At 36.2% G+C, this 6,000-nt stretch overlaps 1 protein-coding gene across 12 annotated transcripts in view; it reads right to left on the bottom strand.

Moving 5' to 3' along the window:
• Positions 1-6,000, bottom strand: part of LOC111873894 (broad-complex core protein) — a 108,084-nt gene that overhangs the window by 86,324 nt on the left and 15,760 nt on the right. The gene's annotated exons all lie outside the window — the stretch shown is intronic.

The following is a 6,000-nucleotide window of genomic DNA, read 5'->3' as shown; positions in this document are numbered from 1 at the left end:
TGTCTATAACATGAATACTAGACAAAAATATAACTTCCACCTACCCTCATCAACTTTATCAGTATATCAAAAAGGAGTCTACTTTACTGGCATAAAAGTGTTCAACAATCTGCCACAAAGTATTAAAAACTTGGGCAATGATACTAAAAAGTTTAAATCAGAGTTAAAGAATTATCTGCATGCTCATTCCTTCTACTCTTTAGATGAATACTTCAATGTAAATAGAGAATGATGTAAAATTAAGTTATATTAATTTTTAACCTAAAATTTCCTGTACTTATGTATGTAACCTTTTGACTTGTTCTGTATCCAAAGGATACCTGCTTAGGATTTATAGAATGTAAATAAATTCAATTCAATTAAAATTTTTGGTCCTATATCATTATTTACACAGTTCATAATTCACTCTCACAAAAATGAACTTCCTCCAAAACCAAATTTCCTTGACATTTTTGACAGTGCCATCAGAAAGTTCCTGGATTAGGTAAAAACAGAAATATTGGCTTAACTTACTCGATTTTGGGTGCCATCTCCTTCAAAATAGTCCCCTTGGGAATACAAGTATATACAGCGATCCTATCATTTTTTCCACGCTTCAAAAGCACCCTGAAAGTTATTTTCCTTAATGCTGTCGAGTACCACCTGCAATTACTTTTGGATGTGTGACACTGTTTCAAAACATCGTCCCTTCAGTTTCATTTTCAGTTTGGGAAACAAAAAATGACAGGGGGCTAAGTCTGCCGAGTAGGGAGGATGGAGAACAATAACCATGTTGCTGTTAGTCACATTCTCTGTGGTTTTCAGGGACACGTGGGCAGGTGCGTTGTCATGATGAAGAAACAATGCAGCCCATGTTCAAATTTTCTGTTAAGATCTCCTGTCAAACTCCATAACTGATCCTGAGAGTGTCTGCAAGCTCATGGATTGTTTGGTGATGGTCTTTGTTGACAAGTTCTCGAATTGTCTGATGTTTTGCTGGTGCTTGGTCACCCTGAACGTTTGTCATCTTCAACTGACATTCAAACGGCCTTGAAATGTGAATGCCATTCAAAAACCGCTCTCAGGTGTAAAGAATGTTCTCCAAAAGACTCAAGAAGTATTTCAAATGTTTCAGTAACAGCTTTACCAAGCTTCATGCAAAACTTGATGCAGATACATTGCTTGATTTTTCCATCCACTGCAGACAAAACAAAACACGAAGCTGAAAAAGCATTCATGTAAAACCAATGCGGCATGTTCACAGCGCATTGTCACATGGCAGACTGATGCGATAGGCTTGCGGAAATGTGACCCTAGCCTCCCCTCTCATCTTCTTTCACTGAGGGAGTTGCAACAATAATGGTCCGGGAACTTTCTAATACCACCTGTATATTTAATACATTCTTTACAATGAGAACATCTGCGTTTGCATCCCATTCATTTATGAGCACACAGAATTTAACTCAAGATATCATTTTCACTAGAATTAACTTGATAAAGGATGAGAAGGGTAACTTGCTTCAAAACTGCCACAAAATTTTGAATAGGTGGAAGAATTATTTCTCTTAGCCATTGAATATGCATGTGGGTTAGTGATGTTAGGAAAACTGAAATACAGAGCTGAGTAATTGATTGATACCTAAACACTGTCATTTTGAGGTTGATACTTCAAATGAAGTAAAATGATTTGGGATCACCAGTGTGGGTTTCTATGAAACAGATCAACAACTGCTCAGACTGTTTACACTTGTCAGATACTGGAGGGGGTATAAGAGGGTGTACAATGAGACTGTACATTAGCTATTCACAGACTACAAGAGAGTCTATGATGGCGTTATGAGGAAAGTTACTGCACTACATTTCCACTGAATTTGGCACACCCATGAAACCAGTTAGGTTAATCAAACATGTTTAAATGACACCTACAGCAAGGTCCATATATTTAGTAGGTACACATGTCTGATGTTTCTGACTCAAAATGATTCATAGCTAGGAGACGCTTTACTGCCACTGCTCTTAAGCTTTGCTTTAGAGCACATCCTTATGAAGGTCAAAGAAAACCATGCAGGACTGAAACTGAATGGGGCATATCACCTTCTGGCATATGGCAAAGATGTCAATTTAATGGGAACAATACAAATAAAAACATAAAACCTCTAACAGACACTAATAGAGAGAGTCTAGAAGCAAACACAGAGGAAACTAAGTACATGGTGATGTGTCATCACCAGAACGCACGACAAAAATCATATCACAGCTAACAGATCCTTCAAAAATATGGTAAAGTTAAAATATTTGGGAATCACTGTATTGAATCATGATCTGATTCACGATGAAATCAAGAGCAGATTACGAACAGGTAATGCTTGCTACCAATAAGTTCAGAATCTTATGTCTTCTCACCTGTTATCTAAAAACATGAAGATTAAAGTACATAAAACTGCAATTTTGCATGTAGTTTTGTATGGGTGAGAAAGTTTGTCTCTTACATTAATTGGAAAAACCGAGAGCAGGGTGCTGAGGAGGATGAAACAACAGGAGGCTGGAGAATACTGCATATTGATGAGTTCAATAACTGGTACTCCTCATCAAATGTCTGAATAATCAAGATAAGGAGGATGAGATGGGCAGGATATATATAGCACATACAGGAGAGGAATGCATGCAAAGTTTTTGTTGAAAATAGTTGAAGGAAAAAGCCCACCAGAAATACTTAAACAAAGATGGAAGATAATATTAAAATGGACCTTAGATAAACAGGATGGGGGGTATGAACTAGATTCATATGATTCAGCATAGGGACCAGTGGTGGGCTCTTGTAGATGTAACAAACCTTTGGGTTCCATAAAATAATGGAATTTCCTTAAGTGTCTGAGCAACTGTTCGCTCCTCATGGACTTANGGTGCTGAGGAGGACATTTGAACCTAAGGAGGCTGGAGAATACTGCATATTGATGAGTTCAATAACTGGTACTCCTCATCAAATAACGTCTGAATAATCAAGTTAAGGAGGATGAGATGGGCAGGATATATAGCACATACAGGAGAGGAATGCATGCAAAGTTTTTGTTGAAAATAATTGAAGGAAAAAGCCCACCAGGAAGACTTAAACAAAGATGGAAGATAATATTAAAATGGACCTTAGATAAACAGGATGGGGGGTATGAACTAGATTCATATGATTCAGCATAGGGACCAGTGGTGGGCTCTTGTAGATGTAACAAACCTTTGGGTTCCATAAAATAATGGAATTTCCTTAAGTGTCTGAGCAACTGTTCGCTCCTCATGGACTTAGCCTTGCAGTCAGTTGAAGTATCATTTTCAAATTAAGAGAAAAACTGGAAACTGTTCAATAAATCTCAACATCAGGAAAACAAACTCTGGATTGCCATTGTCATAAAGATGTTAATCAACCTCCTGCACAGACGAGCACATGATCAAGATACTATCTAAGTCAGATCAGGCAGATTTGTAGATCACAATTATCACCTTCTGGGATGTTCCACCCTGCAGTGTGGCAAATCATTACCAACATTTCAGAGGAACTTGCTACTTCCCCCTTCTACCCCAAAGATGGAAGTAGCAGGTTCCTCTGAAATACTGATAATGATCTACCACACTACACAGTGTCACATATCAGAAGACAACAATCTTCATAGTCTCTGTTATGAGAAATTCAGACCTCACTTTACAGATGAGATCCAACAGTCAGCCATGAAGGTATTCATGCAATTATTCAGTTTGTGGACATTATTCATCATCCTGTATTTATTTAAAACACAACATCCAACAATGCCTAAAAACTCAATAATTGTATTAACATACCATCATCACAAACTTTCACATGGTTTTCATGGTTTTTCTCATCCCACTACGTAAATGCTGACATTCATTTTTGGTAGATCATTTACATTTAACAACCTACCCAATATGCATATCAACCTAGTCTGAGCTCCAGAAATACACATATCACCAAAACCAATTCGGTGAATAATGGTGGCAGATATACAAATATCTGTATGAAGTACATTACATGATTGAGTGAGTGAATCATTCTAAGCAGTAAGTAGATTTAAACTGTATTTCTAGAGCCCCAATCCAAATAACTTTCAAGACAATCTTTTTTGGGTGTAACACCATGCAGTTTGGTAGACAGGTGCCACTGTTTCTTAGGAATCTGCTACCTCTACTTTTGAATAGAGATGAAAGTTCTCAATATTCTCTCTGAAAGATGAAGGCAGCAGTTCTCTCCAAAACCCTAGTATCCATCAATAAAACTTCACAGTATCATGTCCAAGAATGTAAGCTCAACATTCACTGCGGTGAGAACCTCAAATTTAACAATTTTCATTTTCTCTATAAGATTCACTTACAGTTAATCACCTCATCATATCTTTGGAGTGGAAAGTACATAAAACAATTTGTATTATAATACCCGAATGATGCTCCCTGCTTATTATAAACTCACTTATCAAATTAGAACTCGCACATGCATCAATGCAGAGTTATGCAATAATTTACTTCTTAAAGTAGGGGCTCTCAAACTTTATCATACAGTGACCACCCTAAAAAGAACACATAAATTTAGACACATCCCCTCCCCATTCTCTGTCCATCAACAAAACGCACACTTCTGCACACTACTGAAGGATGCATTGTGACAGTGGGAACCTAAATAGCTTCGCAACCCACTTACACCTACAGTAAATTCTTTATCAGATTTTCCTGCATAAGTCAAGAAAATATTTGCAAAATGTTTCAATTAGCTGTAGCTATATTTTCCATGACTATATATATATTAAAGCTTACTGACTTGACAAATCTGTGTATGTGCATATTTTATATAATTTTTTAAAACTTGGCGACCCTTCTCAGAGTATGTTACTACCACCTGGAGGGAGAAGCCCTGATCCAAAATTTGAAAAACCATGTCTTAAAGTGATCATTTTGTGACACAGTAACTCTACAGACTGCCTGTGATTACATCTGGGACAAGACTACCAAGAAAAAATACATTTTGACAAAGATAAACTAAAATGCAGAGAATGCAAAAAGGCTTGGTTGCATCATGCAAATGTGGCACATTCGCTATGTACCTTCGACATGCTACTGGCAGACTTCTGTATCTTATGGCATAGTAAATTTGCACAAGAGGTACGTTTTAAATTGTTTAAGTTTAAATGCTGAAATGTGTGACATTTTGCCACCAGTGACAATGTAGCCACCATGTTGTGATCAACATCTTGCTTATTTCCACAAACAAAAACAATTTCGTTAACAACTGCAATAGTAAAAACTCGTACTGTAACCTAATGACCACAAGAACCTCGCCCACAGAACAACTTACAAAATTACTAATGCCTTATGCATAAACTAGTGCAGTTCCATATTATGACATTTTACTGACAGAATCATAACAGAACTTGGAAATACTAAATCCTTTTTCTGATTTCTAAATGAAGATTTTCCTGGACACATTGCAGATTTCAAACGAACTATGAATGTGATACTACTGAAATCTCAGATTTTCCCATACCTTCCAAAACCAAACACTGTAGAAAATAATGTACCAGTCAATACATTATGCCACCTAATTTCAAAATAAAAGTTACTATAAAGGTTTTAATAATAAATGTATGACTACTTTTCAAAAAGAGGGCTCAATGAAAGCTGGATAACCAGCATGGAAATTCAGGCTGTTCTATAAACAAACTTTGATAAGACTGTATATGAATCATGGAAGCCACAGAACAGCTATTTTTCCTTTCAATATTATATTGGATGGAACCATCCCAAAAATAAAGCTATAAAGCATATATTCACTGGTCATAGATACAGATATGTAAACTATCTTGAATGTATTATCTGCCAGTGATAATGATAACATAAATAAATAAATAAATGCTCCATGTCAAATTTATATATTCCTTTTCTATTATGAATTTATCTTTTAAAAAATTAAAAAATAATTATAACAAGTTCTTCGCATCAGCTGTAAGTGCTCATTTCTGCTACTTCTGA

The sequence above is a fragment of the Cryptotermes secundus genome, unplaced genomic scaffold (assembly GCF_002891405.2).
Source record: "Cryptotermes secundus unplaced genomic scaffold, Csec_1.0 scaffold597, whole genome shotgun sequence".
NCBI lineage: Eukaryota > Metazoa > Arthropoda > Insecta > Blattodea > Kalotermitidae > Cryptotermes > Cryptotermes secundus.
Note: the sequence above shows the minus strand (reverse complement) of the source record. Positions and strands in the feature narration are given on the sequence as shown.